Here is an 18,408-nt window from a genome sequence, read left to right on the forward strand (position 1 = left end):
CGCTTTGGTAGATCATCATGGGTCATGAATATCCATACAAATAATTAAATTTTATGCCTTTTTGGGCCGTCAACATAACAGTTTTATTAAACAATTTTATTAGTTATGCTGTGAACGGAATCTTTGAACGTTATTATCACCGACTTTGAGACAGCGCAGTAATAGTTTTAGAATAATACAATAGTTTTATTGTCTTCGTTCTGATATCATGATAAAACTGGACAAGGAATCTATCACAAAAAACAATTATTGCATTTTTGTTTGTCTGTCCATTCTTTCCAATTAATCTCTGAAACCACTGAATCGATTTTGACGGGAATAAATGAGAAATGATTTTAGTAGAAGACCTGATTTTAGAAGTGGTAACTTGACCTTAACTAACCATAAAATTGTAAAGAAATACCTACTCAAACGGGAAAGCTATTAATGTCAAATGAGGCCACACGAAAAGGTAGCCAACCTTACCTACATAACAAAAAAAATCCTATGTCTCACTTGTGTAACTGATGACTGTAGTCCATGGACATCACCGATATTAGCTAGTAACTTCAAAAGCGGTTTGATAAAAAATATATATGACACCGTGAAAAAGGACTTTGAATGGTAGTAGTAATATTCTTTTTTTTTTTTATTGCCTTTGTAGACAGACGAGCATACGGCCCACCTGATGGTAAGTGGTCACCGTCGCACATGGACGTCAGCAATGCCAGGGGCAGAGCCAAGCCGCTGCCTAGAATTCACGCGATTTGTTAGAAATTATTAATTTCAACATTAATTTTTTTGAAAATGGCGGCTAATATTTTGATTTGGATAAAACATTTATTATAAAACATAGCAAAACTTAAATACCTGTTACCAAAGAAAGGCCCTAATTTTCAATAAAACTGATTTTTCTCTTCGAAATTTCTTTCATCATCATCATCTCAGCCTGTCCATAGTCCACTGCTGAACATAGGCCTCTCCAAGTGATCTCCAGTGCGGCCGGTCCGTTGCCACCTGCATCTAACGTGACCCAGCGGTTCTTACCAGGTCGTCGATCCATCTCGTAGGTGGTTTTTTTTTTTAAATTTCTTTAGAAACATTGAAATCAAAATACTGCCTCAAACAAAGTAACGAATTACACATCACGAACATTATGAATAATAAAATCAGTACTTTATTTTATTACGGACGAAGGTCCAAAATATATTTACGTTTTGATTGGAGTTCGTAAAATTAAGTTAACAACCGTTCTTACCGGGAACCGATTTCGTAATTTATTACGTAATATTTTTTTCGAAATTAAGACGCCATTTTTTTTTTGTTGCTTAGATGGGTGAACGAGCTCACAGCCCACCTGGTGTTAAGTGGTTACCGGAGCCCATAGACATCTACAACGTAAATGCACCACCCACCTCGAGATATAAGTTCTGAGGTCTCAAGTATAATCACAACGGCTACCCCGCCCTTCAAACCGAAACGCATTACTGCTTCGCGGCAGAAATAGGCAGGGCGGTGGTACCTACCCGCGCGGACTCACAACAGGTCCTACCACTAGTAATTACGCAAATTATAATTATGCGGGTTTCACTTTTATTACACGATGTTATTCCTTCACCGTGGAAGTCAATCGTGAACATTTGTTGAGTACGTCTTTCATTAGAAAAATTGGTACCCGCCTGCGGGATTCGAACACCGGTGCATCGCTTCAACCCGAATGCACCGGACGTCTTATCTTTTAGGCCACGACGACTTCAAACCGGTTACCGGAGCCCATAGACATCTACAATGTAAATGCGCCACTCACCTTGAGATATAAGTTCTAAAATGTCAGTATAGTTACAACGGCTGCCCCGCCCTTCAAACCGAAACGCATTACTGCTTCACGGCAGAAATCGGCAGGGTGGTGGTACCTACCCGTGCGGACTCACAAGAGGTCCAACCATCAGTAATCACAATACGCCATTTTAATTACAAACATTTTAGCTCGTCGTTCTGAAGCATTTAAACTGCATTTAAATAGGTAATTGTTGAATCGAGATAAGATTTGCAAGATTTACGGCTTAGTGCGTTGCGAGCCCCGCGAATAGGCACTACCATCCTGCCCAGTAATGCCTATTTATGGTTACGATTCAAGACAGAAATAGGCAGGGTGGTAGTAGCCACTCGTGCGGGCTTGCAGCTTTCTCTACGAATACCTAAGAATTTGTTATCGAAATAGGTAAGTATAATGCTACAACAAATGACGGAAGGAATTATATTAGACAGTCATGGTTAAGATTCTTTGACCTGGCTCGTTTAAAAAAAAATCATATCAACTATAGAGCCGAAAGGTATTCGAGACGCCAGAAAAATGTCGCTCGGTAACTCCGCGGCCGGCCAACGATTAATATCGACATATTGCAAAAATCATAACTGATTATAAATTCATTAATTAAAATTTGATGTCGGTACAAAATACGTAATGCGGTCGCGGAGCCTTGCCAGTATTTTATCTTTACATCGGACCGTCTGGGCTTTTTCTCATTGTCCGTTTGTGCATTGTTTGTTTTAAGCTATTGCATAGCTTTTATCGCGGGCTTTGAGCGCGGCGACCGAATCAAGAAATTCCGTTACGAAAATAAAACCTAACACCCCCCACTCCGCCTACCATGTAACTCGCGTTCAACACATTCACACGTTACGCTTGGGTAGCGTTTGTGAATTAGCGTGCAGCGTGACGTCGCACTGCATGCGCATCAATAAAAGTCTGCCCATCTCTCTCTCGCGCGGTCTAGCTTATGAATGTGAAGGGGACAGTTAATGTTTTGCTTTTGTTAATGTTTATAAATATAGCGTGGTCTTATTTTATTATTGTCTTAATATTAAATTATTATTGACTAAATAAAATTGCATAAGTTGACAAAAAATGCTATGCAATAGCTTTACTACGGCAGACCCGAGTGCCACACGTGTTTTTTTTAAGATTACATAATATTCTTTCGGCGCGTCGAAGTGCAATCTTCAGCGCGCAATGGATGATGCGCGCTAATCTCGGCGGATATGTTTACGGTGATTAGAGACGACATAAGATTGTATATAATTGAAGACATGAGTGGATGAAGGGGATATGATTCAATTTGATAATTTTGAGAAAGCGGACAACAAACTTTGTTACTTGTACTTTTTCTTCGTACATAACTTCTTCATCGCATGCAATTTCTAGAAATAGCCTTTAAGCACTAAGTTTTAAGGTCTAATATGGTTTACGTAGCACCTCCATTCAATGTAAAAATTCAAAAGTCTTAAAAATGGTACTTAACCCCTTCGTCCACTCACGTCTTCAACTACACACGACCGTTTCAAGCGATGCGATTGTACCGTTATTCAAATCCCACAGGAAGGTACCAATTTTGGTTGTGAGCGTGGATTCTTTACCTTGCCTTTACCAGCCCAAAAAAGATACTAATTTCTCACGTACTTAACACATTACACTTAACCATGACATATATATATTTTTCTTTTCATTGCTTAGTTGGGTGGACGAGCTCATAGCCCACCTGGTGTTAAGTGGTTACTGGAGCCCATAGACATCTACAACGTAAATGCGCCACCCACCTCAAAATATACGTTCTAAGGTCTCAGTATAGTTACAACGGCTACCCCACCCTTCCAACCGAAACGCATTACTGCTTCACGGCGGAAATAGGCGAGGTGGTGGTATCTACCCGTGTGGACTCCCAAGAGGTCCTATCACCAGTGATTACGCAAATTATAATTTTGCGGGGTTTTTTGATTTTTATTACACGATGTTATTCCTTCACCGTGAAAGTCAATCGTGAACATTTGTTGAGTACGTATTTCATTAGAAAAATTGGTACCCGCCTGCGGGATTCGAACACCGGTGCATCGCTACATACGAATGCACCGGACGTGTTATCCTTTAGGCCATAACGACTTCTCCTTATTGCTAAGGACCTTGTTAACTTGATGAGAGTTTTTTTTTTGGATTTTCCTCCATTCTCTGTCTTTCCTTAACGTCATGTATCATGGCTTTGAGAGCTAAATGAATTGAGTCGGACCATCTGATTGGGTTGCGTCCCCATTGATCGAACGAGCAATCGCCAGCTGTTCAAGGCCTTTTGTTTGTGGAGACGTGACCAAAAAGAATTTAGTGTCCTACGAAGGAACCAGAGGATATTTCTTTCACATTTTGTTCTCTTAGGACATTTATCCGAAATGCGATATATAGAATTTCAAGCAATTTCGTCTGAGCGACCACCAGATCATTCTGAAGCGTTCAATATGCATTTTAATACGAATAGCTCGTAATTTTATAATAATAATAGCTGACCCGGTAGACTCCGTAGTGCCTCAATCGATAAATAAAAGACCTATACTTTTGGGGGACACATTAAAGGAAAAACCAAAATTGTTATTTTTATTTAATTCCGAACATTTTCATATTTATCTACCTTTCAAACCTTCTCTGGACTTCCACAAATAATTCAAGACCAATATTAGCCAAATCGGTCCAGCCGTTCTCGAGTTTTAGCGAGACTAACGAACAGCAATTCATTTATATATACATAGATTTATACATACCAATGCTACTGAAATGAACACTTTCCTGAATATCCTTATTTAAATTTAATTATCAAGAGACAGGGGTCTGGTGTGGGTACTTTCACTTTGACATAAGTTTTTTTTTATGTTTGAGGGATTACTAGTGGCCCGGAGGCCTTTCCAGTTTCACCAGAACAGGTGGGCGAGCAAAAGCTCAGCGAGGGTTTGATATAAGTGCGGGAGTAGATAGACGACCTCTACCAAATGTGTTTTGGTGCCAAACTGTGCCACGTGTTCCCAATGTGGCGGGTAGCTATCATATAACGCAAGATATTTGACAGATGCCTAAATCTCGCTTACAATATTTTAAGCTTGCATACATACAAGTTCCGAACAACAATATTTGTCGGTATACTAAGCAATATCACCCGCTCGGTAGAAGATCTTTTCTTTCGTCGTAAACCTCCAAACCCAATGTACAATTTCTTGATATTTTGATGATTTTGAAGTCGTCGTGGCCTAACGGATAAGACGTCCGATGCATTCGTGTTGAGCGATGCACCGATGTTCGAATCTCAGGCGGGTACCAATTTTTCTAATGAAACACGTACTCAAAAAATGTTCACGATTGACTTCAACGGTGAAGGAATAAGATCGTGTAATAAAAATGAAACCCGCAAAATTATAATTTGCGTAATTACTGGTAGTAGGACCTCTTGTGAGTCCGCGCGGGTGGGTACCACCGCCCAGCCTATTTCTGCCGTGAAGCAGTAATGCGTTTCGATTTAAGGGGTGGGGCAGCCGTTGTAACTATACTGAGACCTTAGAACTTATATCTCAAGGTGGGTGGCGCATTTACGTTGTGGATGTCCATGGGCTCCAGTAACCACTTAACACCAGGTGGGCTGTGAGCTCGTCCACCCAACTAAGCAATAATTTTTTTTTTGTCTAGGTGTATTTAATTCGTGTATCTCAATAATATGCTCTCATTAGTTTTTTTTATTTTATTTAATGTAAGTCACAATTACGTTGTTGGTTTTAAAAACAAAAGAAAAAAGTGTCAATATTTTGAAATTACGTAAAATGTTTTTTTTTTGTGAGCACGTAGGTTCTACATCAAATTCAACTCTTTAGTATTTGATAAGAATCTCAGGAATGTTTGTGATTCGCATTAAGTATGGACGAGTAAAACTTTGACCGACGCTTTGCCTCTGTGGTCTGTTTCACTCAGCTCATAGCAACGCACTGTCAATAAGGCTTATAATCGCACGACGAGATGCGGTTTCCTAATTTAAGGGCACAATTTTGATTAGAGGTTGTTAAGTTAACTAAAGGGTGAGCTCCATATTAAGTTAATGATAAAATACAACTCCACAGATCAATCATTACGTGATATAGTTAGTGATTTTTGATACGTCTCAAGTATGAAGTGAATTTTGTGTATAAATTTAAGGGGAAATGTTTGTGATCACAAACTGCAGTTGGTCAATATGGATAGCGGTGCCAACCACTTTATAATATTAAAAACAAAACAAAAAACTAAGTAATCGCTTAAAAAAACAAGCTAACACAAGCTAATAGTATCCGAGAGAGAAATTAAAATATAATCTAACTTTAATAGAGATAATTATTGGCGCTAACATCTGCGACATATTATCGTGAAGATAAAACATCCAAGTCTAACGAACTGCCAGACTTCAAGATACACGTTCTTATGACTCCATTAGATCCAATAACTCTTGCATTAGACGCCTTCAGCTCTAACACTAGGATCAGGCTTAAGGACCCCGGTAACCGTACTCGTCGAACTCGGCAAAGAGTTCGACGTGCAACGTCGTTTTGAAGTCGTCATGGCCTAACGGATAAGACGTCGCCGCGTCGGGTCGACGATGGGTGGACGAGCTCACAGTCGACATCGAACATTCGTCTTACGGACTTTATGCTTGAATCCTCTACCTGTGTGAAATCAGCCTTATTTGATGACTAGCCGTACTCGCCCGCTTCGCTGCCCATTTAAAATAAACAATTATTTATTGTCATTATTATTAGGGAGTCCAACACTCATATAAATATTAGCCTATCCATTAAGTACGTGTTTTCTACATGGATACCAAGTTTCAAGTCAATGGGATGCATGGTTCAGTTGTTATAATGGAACATCCGTAAAAACCACTGTAGATTTATATATTAGTATAGATAGCGTAGTCGAAAGGATACGTAATGTAAAAAAATCCGACTCCATATTTAGTAACGCCACCGGCGCGCTCCGCTGTATCCAATCAGTAATGAGATTGATCCTGACAAAACGTGCGTAACCGAAGTTACAATTTTGTTTTAACCAGATTTATGTTGACCATTTCTGCGGACATTTTTGTTAGGACAATTTGACTAATCAAGGTCAGTGTAGCGATTTGTTTACCCATGATTATTTTTTTTGTTTTTTTTTATTTATTGCTTAAAGACATCCACAACATAAATGCTGTGCAGTCGTTGACGCTCCTGAGAGTTGCGCTAAAGGTCATGAGTTAGATCCCCACGTCAAACATTCTTATGATAAACAGGTTTTATTTTCTCTTTATCTGCACGTTTATTATCTATATACCCCATAGACACAGCCCAGTGAGCTTCTCGCCGGATGTCCTGAGTGGGTCGCGTTTCCAATCCGGTGGTAGATTCTGCGAAGCACTGCTCTTGCTAGGGCCAGTGTTAGCAACTTCCGGTTTGAGCCCCGTGAGCTCACCTACGCGTTAGGGTGAATCAAAAGTAGCCTCTAAAGGCTATAAGTATAGATTTATAAAAACTTACATAACTATGTGCCGCTATGTATCTCTGGTTCCTATTACACAGGGATTCCTTAATTTAGATTTAGATGGCCGTGCATGAGTTGCACACAATTATAAATTACTAGCTTTTGCCCGCGACTCCGTCCGCGTGGAATAGTTACTTTGGCATAAGGCTAAATTTTACCCCCCACTTTATTTACGTAGAAAGTGAAAATATTTTGATACATTCTTTATTGGTACTCCATTTGTATCAGTCTTACCGTAATGTTATATAGCCTAGAGCCTTCCTCAATAAATGGGCTATCTAACACTGAAAGAATTTTTCAAATCGGACCAGTAGTTTCTGAGATTAGCGCGTTCAAACAAACAAACTCTTCAGCTTTATAATATTAAAAAATATAATAGTATAGATTTATTTGATTTATTTATTATTTACGGCCAACTAATTAGCTTGGGAAATGTGTTCTAAGTCTCAGCTCTGCAGTACAACGGCTGCCTTGCTCCTGCTGTTGCGCTTAGTCGATATAATAACGATACTGAATTATCAGTCAAACACACAAATCGACCTAATATGCCAAGTCGAAGCATTGGGAATTCTTGCCTTTCATACCAGACCAGACGACAGGACAACGAATAGTCACCGTCGCTCTAGACTTGCCGTTTCGGATCCTCGCGATCCATTCTCGGTGGTTTTAGGCATTCCAAGCACCGGTAGACGTTCTTGGATTCGACGTGCGACTTAACCCGCAGACCCAACCCTATGATTTTCTCGATGGATCTTCTCACTGGGTCGCGATTCCGATCCATTTTTTTTTTTATTGCTTAAATGGGTGCGAGCTCACAGCCCACCTGGTATTAAGTGGTTACTGGAGCCCATACACATTTACAAAGTAAATACGCCACCCATCTTGAGATATAAGTTCTGAGGTCTCAAGTATACCTAGTTACAACGGCTGCCCCGCCCTTCAAACCGAAACGCATTACTGCTTCACGGCAGAAATAGGCAGGGTGGTGGTACCTACCCGTGCGGACTTACATGAGGTCCTACCACCTGTAATTACGCAAATTAGAAATTTGCAGGTTTTTTTATTTTTATTACACGATGTTATTCCTTCACCGTGGAAGTCGATCGTGAACATTTGATACTCGCAGAAAAAGCTAGCTAAGCAAAGAAAAACAGTAAAAAATGCCTACCTTCGTTACAAGACGGTAGTGATCGCTACAGGATTACTTCCTTCAAACTTCAATCAAGCCTAAAAACACTGAAACCCTAAATAGGAATCACGGGGCATTGTGTTGTATACGAGGTTATGATGCTATGACTGATCGGGGTCTCAGAGGGTTTTTGCTGTCACCCCGATTCCATCGTCATGCATCTTTCATGCGGCGAATCTCGTAAGGCAATACCCCTTAATTCTCGCCGCACAGGAATTTAAATCTTACGCGCATGCAACAAGGTGCTTAGTTGTAGTATTCCGGGGCTTTCTCGTCTCCGCCAGCGCAATTAAACCTCAGAAACGCAGGTCATTAGTGTAAGAAGATGATATTCCACGCTATTTCTTTTGTAACTTGATTGTGATTTCGTTAATGTGCGTTTTCTTTTGTATGGCTATACTTTTTTTGTTATGCGTTGAGACGTTTCAAAACTGGATTGCAGTATCAAAATGTTATTGCTTTTTTACAGTGCGGGTTCACAGCTGAGCTGGCAATGAGTCTGTATCTATTTGGGAGTCTCCATCCAGCTCGAGGCGTAAGTTTGAGGTCTCAATTGTTTGGCGACTGCGGGGGTTTTGAAACTGGAACGAACTATTGTTTCGCGACACCAACAAGCTCACGATGCTGTCCATTCTCCAGTGCATTATTCCTTACGATATTCTTGGAAAATATGGGTAGTGCCATTCTAGACTATAGGACAGCGAGGATTGCAGAAGAAATAAAGCTATAATACCGCCACGCAGAATTTTCTTTCTGCTGACGTATGAATCAACTCTAGACCAATCTAGTTTTAACTGTTCATTCAAACTATAAACATCGCAATGCTTCAATTGAACGAAATGCTGAAATTGTTCAGTCACAAAATTAACTAACAAATCAGATTATTAATAACAGAGTAACAAATCATTCTTTTTTTTGCTTAGTTGTGTATTTAGAGTTTAGTTGGGCTAAAAATTAAATAGAAGTGACAAGCAGATAGTGTTGGTTTTTTTTTCAGCCCACGATGCCACTTCCGGATATAAGCCAAGCTTTGTCACACAGACTGGAGATTCCCGCGACTTTCAGGGGTCGTCAATCCACCTTGTGGGAAGCCTACCCATGCTACGCTTTAGTTTTACTATGCCTTGTTGATAGTATGTAGTTACCCTATGAACTGTGTTGTGTGTGGTGATTAATTGTAAAATCTGAATATCAACCGAATTTGGCGTCCACATTGTGTGGACACGAACATGATTATACTTTTTTGTTTTTCCTACCTAAGCTGATAACCTTGAGGGGCTATATCAGCGTAACCTTAACTAGCATGTGAGCTCACGGGGCTCAAACCTGACGACATTGCTAACACGAACCCTAGCAAGAGCCGTGCTTCGCAGAATCTACCACCGGATCGGAAACGCGACCCACTGAGAAGATCCGGCGAGAAACTCAGTTGGCTGTGTCTGAGGATTAATTTACTCGTCGTGCCCTTCGCCGTAAGCGACGGGTTCGACGAGAACGATGACCGGTGCTTGAGGTACCTAAAAGCACCGTTAGTGAATCGGAAGGATCCGTAAATGACGTGTAGATTTTACTGACGCCAATCCGAGATATATAGCGTCTATATCATCTTAAAATTCGGAAACGCTTCTCAGCGGGTCGCGGTTCTAGTAATTGTAGTCAAATTCAAAAGAATAGTGACCCGTTTCCAATTCGCGACCTGGTTAACCGACTCTTAAGCACCTACCGCGTTCAAATCAAACTTCATGAATTATTAATCTGTAGGTTTCGATCGAGTATTTCGTTATGTGAAATATTTTCGCTTGTCGCTCTGTGGGCGGTGTTTTACGTAGATTCTGCCATCACAATCGAATGTTCAACGATCCAGAGAGAATGTTGTGAACGAAGACAATTGGACGTTTTTACTTGCATCTCCTCGACGTAGGTAGGTACAATATTGGCAACGAATCGAGGTGAATTCCTGTTAAGCTAAACGCGGCTTAAAATCGCATATGGTGGGCCCGCACACATCTTTGACGGAAAGCACTAGACGTTCCAAAAATTTTTAATATGAAGTAAGGATTAATAGAGGCCCGAAAGCCTTTCCAGTATCACCATGACGAATGGGTGAGCAAAGGCATAACCAGGAGGGGCAGGATTTGCTAATGCCTTCAAAACTTCAAAAGAAACCTAATAACTCAAAAGTAGCTGCTTCGCGAATGAATCTACTACCGGATCGGAATCGCGACCCGCTGAGAAGATCCGGCGAGAAACTCAGCGGGCTGGTGTTTAGGTTAGGTTGCACGTCGAACTCTTTGCCGAGTTCGACGAGTACGGTTACCGGGGTCCCTACTCCTAGTGTTAGAGCTGAAGGTGTCTAATGCAAGGGTTATTGAATCTAATGGATCCGTAAGAACGTGTCTAGGGCGACGACGGTGGCCGACTCCTGTGCGATCAGAATTCGGGGAGTAGTCAACGGCGGCTAGTGTTCGCGACGGGCAGAATAAAATATGTTAAAATAAGTGTTAGTTAATGTTCGAGACAGCAAGCCGACGAGTCAACACCTCTTCGGAAGAAAAAGAAGAGACTCGCTCCTCCGCCCTGCGCCGGTCAAGCCACAAGGACTGTGTGACATCATACTGAGTCTTCGTTATTTTCCTCAAAGCAATCCCAGCACCCGTTCCGCGACAGCCACTGCGGCAATACTCGAGCCACCACGTTTCAACGTAAGAAGTCTAAAAATCACACGTGGTGGCCGAAAGCTGAGCGGTGGCCGTCCGGAATAGCTACGTTAAGGTGATTGTCATGACGCATAGCCTTAGAGTACGTTCGGTTGTGCATCAAAACAAAAGACAGCCGACTGGAATATTCAAAGCTAATTCGTATTACCCGATCATACGCAATATTTATGAGCAGTAAATCGTTTCAGACAGAAAACGTAGAAATTTTAAAAGGACAATACGACTCGTGTTTTTACTTCTCGATCGTTCGACATTTTTCCGGCAAAACTGATTGTTTAGCGGAAAAAATCGCGACAGTAAACCGAAACGAGATATATAAATAAAACATTATACCCGGGACTCGAGAATTTTGATTCGGTGTTTTTGTAAGGGGCACGGCCGCTGATTGGTGGCGACCGTAAAAACGCGGACGTGAACGAACGATTGAAGCCATCGCCAGTGTTAAGAGAAGCGAGATTTATACGGTGACTTTTAGACGGTACGATTTTTTCGTCGTGTCACGATCTTTCGAGATTAATTTAGGAGAATATATTTTTTCTCAATTTGCAAATTCGTGGGGCCTATAATGAGCCCATATGGAAGGGATAGCTTCGCGCGAGTGTTTATTTAATGTCTTCGAATCTGATAAATTTTGTTTGATTCAACTTCAAACAGCAAAAACAGAGCGAAGCAGCGTTTCATGTCCGGTGATTTCTAAAGGTCCGGCTTCGTCCACCTTTGACCCCTTTTTTATTTTTATTGCATAGATGTGTGGACGAGCTCATAGCCCACCTGACGCTAGCTGGTTACCGGAGCCCATAGACATCTATAATATACATATAGAGATATAAGTTCTAAGGTCTCAGTATAGTTACAGCGGCTGCCCCGCCCTTCAAACCAAATTGCGTTACTACTTCACGGTAGAAATAGGCAGGGTGGCGGTACCTACCCGTGCGGGCTCATAAGACATCGTACCACCAATTATAGATACCACCAAAAAAATTAGTTATAATATAACACTATACCTATTGAACTGTGTTTGTTTATTTAAAGCAATAGTCAAAGGAATTCGATTATTGTTAAAAAAATCGTACATAATAAAAGTCCTCGTCAATATTTCAATTTGCGAATGAGGTGTTTTAATAAGCGGTTAATTCATTTTCATGACAAGTCGTAAACAATGTATTCGAATATCTTCAAAATATTTAAATAACTTTCATAATTTTTATTGTTTTTACTATCTTAATTGTTTTTTTCTTCAAAATTTTCTACATGTCTTTACTAGTGTTAGGTCGGCATGTCAGTCCATATGAGTAGGTACCACAATGCTGCCTATTTCTGCCGTTAAGCAGTAATGCGTTTCGGTTTGAAGAGCGGAGCAGAAGTTGTACTGTCGAATTGACACTTAGATCTCGTTTTTCAAGGTGAGTGACAACAAAATCCGAATTGATCTAATTTAGAATCATTTTAACGGCTTAATCTAGCAAATCTTTTATTTTATTTACAATCTCCGAGCCGATATGTTGAATATTTTACAATTCGCGTGAGAACGATAAAGCGTAGTTCACGTTATATGTAAATGGCTGCCATTAATGCGAAGATCAAATTTGTTGATTGACAACAACAAAAATAAATTGATTTCAATGAAACATTCTTATTACTGTACTACATTGTACATTAAAAAATTAACTCTGTTATATACTTGAGTCTGTAGAACTTTTTTTTTAATTGCTAAGTTAACCAATGATCTGAGGGCCAACCTGGCGATCAAAGTGATCCAAAGTGATCACTAGACCTCATTTTTTACGGCAGCGAAGCCGTTTCCGCCACCGACCTTGAGATATGAGTTTTAAGTCCCAGTTTTTCAGTACAACGGCTGCCCCACCCTTCAAACCGAAATGCATTACTGCTTCACGGCAGAAATAGTTAGGGCGGTGGTACATATCCGTGCGGAATCACAAGACTATATCAACAGCAACCCAAGTGTCGCCAACCTTCAGGAGATTTCAGGGATAGTCGAAACAAACCTTTGTAATGTTGTTTAATCGTGAAAGTAATTCGTGAGTATTGTGACGTGCATAGATAAAGTCGGTCTTCGAGATTATAACAATTACTTTTCTACTGTTGATAGGATCTCTTGTGAGTCCATACGGGTAGGTACCACCACCCTGCCTATTTCTGCCGTGAAGCAGTAATGCGTTTCGGTTTGAATTGTGGGGTAGCCGTTGTAACTATACTGAGACCTTAGAACTTATATCTCAAGGTGGGTGGCGCATTTACGTTGTAGATGCCTATGGGCTCCAGTAACCACTTAACACCAGGTGGGCTGTGAGTTCATCCATCCATCTAAGTATTAAAAACAAAACAAAACAAAAAAGTTACACTGTGTATCTACATATAAAACTATAGACATCGGGCACGTATTGCTAGTCAAACCCGGACTGGTTTGATGGCCGACCTTTGATATGATCGGATCAAACTTTTTAAGCTCACCGGCTTGGCAAATCTGAAGACTCCCTGGAAATTTCATCAAAATCAGTCGAGCCGTTTTATAGTCAATTGGGAATACGGTATTTTTGTTTATTGCCCTTATAGGCAGGCGAGCTTACCATTTGATGGTGAATGGTTACCGTCGCCCATGGACATCAGCAATGCCAGGGACAGAGCCAAGCTGCTACCTACGGTTAAATCGATCGATATTTCTATACATGTAAAGAAAGTCTTGTTCCTTTCTTGAATCTGAATTATGCCGCGCATGCACTGTCGACGTGTGCCGGAACGTCCGCGCATGTGTTGTAAAGTCGAAAAGGCAGCCTTAACAGAGAAAAAATATGACATTCGTGCTAGTTCCTCTCTAGAAGTTTTTAAGAGTCAAATGAAGAAACATTTCCTGTCACTTTAATTGTATTTAAGTTATTGTTTTATGTATGTTTATTTATATGTATTTTTCATTTTATACTAGATTTTTTTTTTTTTTTTTTAAAGCTTAGTTTAAAAATCATGCTTTAATAGCTTTTATATTGTACACTATTCCCCTCTTATATGTCGGCGTTACACCAGGATTTACACACATAAGTTCTTTTACAATGAAAATACAATACAATTCTATAAAACTTTAACATTACTTGTTTACAACAAAAAGCCACGCCTGAGTTATTCAGTGGTTTTTACACACTTAGCCATTTTGTGTTGGTTATAACAACTACAACTTCTTTTATACAAACAAATGTAATTACTGCGAAACAATTCACAAAACATAGCTTAATATTCAAAATACATATTTTAGTGATTTTACATGACTCACATTTAATTTACTTTACATGAATTACTTTTAAGTAATATTAACTAACATTGTTATTATCCAGCCTAATAATAGATGGCGCCAACAACATCATTGCATAACAATTACAATACTTAATTAAATTATTAGTACTGTTAATTATTTATAATATAAATTATTATTAATATTTATGCTTTATTCATATTTAATCATTTATACAGTAATTTGTGTTTTTAAACAATAATATTAACATTAAACATATTCTGAACATTTTCACATCAAAACAGTGTCTGCTAATTATTAAATATGGTAGAATAACAGTTTTGTTGCTAATAATAAATAAATATTAACATATAATAAACTAAACTATATATTATTATTTTAATTATTGCCAACAGTGGCGTTTGCGCCCATACGGCCATACTGATTCCAGCGCGTCCCTTGCGCTGTTTTAGCATTTCACATAACAGTAAACAAGGCATATCCCCTACTGGGATCTACCCAACACACAAAGCATCACCCATACGGATCTAGTTAACTCGCAAGCCATCACCCTTACAGGATCTAGCCAACTTACCAGGCATCACCCTTACGGGATCTAGCCAACACACTCGGCATCACCCATTCGGGATCTAGCCAACTCACAAGGCATCACCCACTTGGGATCTAGCCAACCCACAAGGCATCACCCTCTCGGGATCTAGCCAACTCACAAGGCATCACCCACTTGGGATCTAGCCAACCCACAAGGCATCACCCTCTCGGGATCTAGCCAACCCACAAGGCATCACCCATTCGGGATCTAGCCAACTCACAAGGCATCACCCATTCGGGATCTAGCCAACTCATAAGGCATCACCCATACGGGATCTAGCCAACTCATAAGGCATCACCCATTCGGGATCTAGCCAACTCATAAGGCATCACCCATACGGGATCTAGCCAACTCATAAGGCATCACCCATTCGGGATCTAGCCAACTCATAAGGCATCACCCATACGGGATCTAGCCAACTCACAAGGCATCACCCATACGAGATCTAGCCAACTCATAAGGCATCACCCATACGGGATCTAGCCAACAAGACCAGGATTAAGGATTCGCATGGTGGCCCGCCAGCGTTTTAGGAAGGATAATTGGATAGGAAAATAAAAGTAGCCACTTTAACAAATTGTTCTCTGCCCATACGGTCAATTTTTCAGTTATCAGAATCCTCTGACATTAAGAGGATAGATTTACCTGTATCAAACCTTTACCATTACCAAACCTTTACCTTTACCTTTATCAAAACACATTGGATGGTAGAGACCGCTCGTCCATCCATTTCTCACCAGCTGATTCAACTTCCCCTAATTCATCATTCAGCGGACTATTTCCAATTTGCTTTATTTTAATGGCAGGTAGGGAACATCATCCTCCTAATGCCTCTGCATTTTTGTTTTATTTTTGTGCTGTAGCTTTTAATCAACTGTAATTCTTAAAGCTGCCTGTTAGAGCTTATTAAATTATATTTTATAAACATGTGACATTTATGACCCATCAATAGTTCAGCATGCCTGTTGACCATGCTCTCTCTCTTTGCAATAATGTGGTACTGAATTTCATACTGTTCACAAGTTTTTGAAACTCCTGAATTATCTTTTATCTTGGTGATTTTTTTTAAAAGTGACAGGGTTCCAAAAATGTAACTAAGATTTTTAAAGCAGAAATCAATACAGAGATCTGTGCAATCCTTTTTCTTGACTAATAATAAATTGGCATCCCCACTAGAAACCTAGGGTGCAGAGAGTTAATCACCCACTCATCCAAAAATAAATAATTATGAAAGGAAAAGTAATAATATGGAGCTACTGAACAGGGATGAGCTGTCTCTTATTATGACATTTTATTAAAAGTTTATTTGTATTGTAATATGCTTGAACTCCTCACAATAAACAGGAGACATACAGTATGTACAGCGTTGTACTATCCTATCCAAATTAATTATTTCAAATCCAACTTTTATCTGCCTGATCACCATCTATGAGACATGATTTGCAAAAGTTACATGATGATTGAATAATGACTCCAAACTTGAGCGTTCACTGGATAGAAACTTATAAAAATAGATAAGTTCTCTTCAAAGAGTGCAACACTGAGAAGTTATTTTTAAAAGATTAAAACCTATTAGGATGTCAGCAAGACTGTCAGTATTACCATATGATTATGATTACCATATGAAATTCTATAATAGTTCTAGTATTTTTCTCCATTAAAAGTCACAATGCTTTGTTTTGAAATCAGTTGACCCCTTATGCTCAAAAACTTTACATGAAGTTGTTTAGCTTACTAAACTAGATCTGCAATGATTTAAGTCTTATTAGTTGACCCCTTATGCTCAAAAACTTTACATGAAGTTGTTTAGCTTGCTAAACTAGATCTGCAATGACTTAAGTCTTATTAGTTGACCCTTTATGCTCAAAAACTTTACATGAAGTTGTTTAGCTTGCTAAACTAGATCTGCAATGACTTAAGTCTTATTAGTTGACCCTTTATGCTCAAAAACTTTACATGAAGTTGTTTAGCTTACTAAACTAGATCTGCAATGATTTAAGTCTTATTTGTGGTGATACCAGGTGAAACGTTTGTCATCTTGACGGCGGTAACAAGTTTTCTCGAAATGACGCAAGTGACGCAGTAACCACATTTAAAACCTTAGTGTTACTAAAAGTGCCACGAAAACTGAAGGAATCATTATGTGATTGTGATAAAACTGAGTTATGTTTAGATTATTAACATTATATTTACAGTATATTTTCAATTTGACGCTTTCGGAACGTTTTTAGAATCGATATTATTTAGGAAGGAAATACATACCACCGTATTTCTCAATAACTTGGATCGAATAGGTAAATTTAAGATAAATACCTGAAATCAGTATTTTTACCATCTCAGCGTCAGTAGCTTTTCCAAAACATCCACGGTCTAGAACTCATTTTAAATATCCACATCCTTACTGAATACATGGATCAGTTCGTCCCTCACTTGCTCCAATGCGGTTCAATACAAAGACCAGATATCGGCTTAATGCTTATGTCTTGCTTGCTCTTTTGAACTCGATGTTCATGCGATGAAACAATTAGCTTCATGATAGTTTCGTCCACATTTCCGCATCGGTATTGATGTCACGCCCTCATCGGAGTTGAACGGCGGCAAATAAAAGTTATAATGCCACCACAGGGGTACAGCATTTGCAGCTATCATCACTTTTCGCCTTTTTAATACAGGTTGAGAGACCCATCACTTCTTCAACAGTGGGTTACTTCATTCGGGGGCTTACGATTAATTTTGGGGCTGTGATCCCACTTCTGATGTCGGCGTTACACCAGGATTTACACACATAAGTTCTTTTACAATGAAAATACAATACAATTCTATAAAACTTTAACATTACTTGTTTACAACAAAAAGCCACGCCTGAGTTATTCAGTGGTTTTTACACACTTAGCCATTTTGTGTTGGTTATAACAACTACAACTTCTTTTATACAAACAAATGTAATTACTGCGAAACAATTCACAAAACATAGCTTAATATTCAAAATACATATTTTAGTGATTTTACATGACTCACATTTAATTTACTTTACATGAATTACTTTTAAGTAATATTAACTAACATTGTTATTATCCAGCCTAATAATAGATGGCGCCAACAACATCATTGCATAACAATTACAATACTTAATTAAATTATTAGTACTGTTAATTATTTATAATATAAATTATTATTAATATTTATGCTTTATTCATATTTAATCATTTATACAGTAATTTGTGTTTTTAAACAATAATATTAACATTAAACATATTCTGAACATTTTCACATCAAAACAGTGTCTGCTAATTATTAAATATGGTAGAATAACAG

This window comes from Bombyx mori, chromosome 28 (assembly GCF_030269925.1).
Source record: "Bombyx mori chromosome 28, ASM3026992v2".
In the NCBI taxonomy this organism is placed as follows: Eukaryota; Metazoa; Arthropoda; class Insecta; order Lepidoptera; family Bombycidae; genus Bombyx; species Bombyx mori.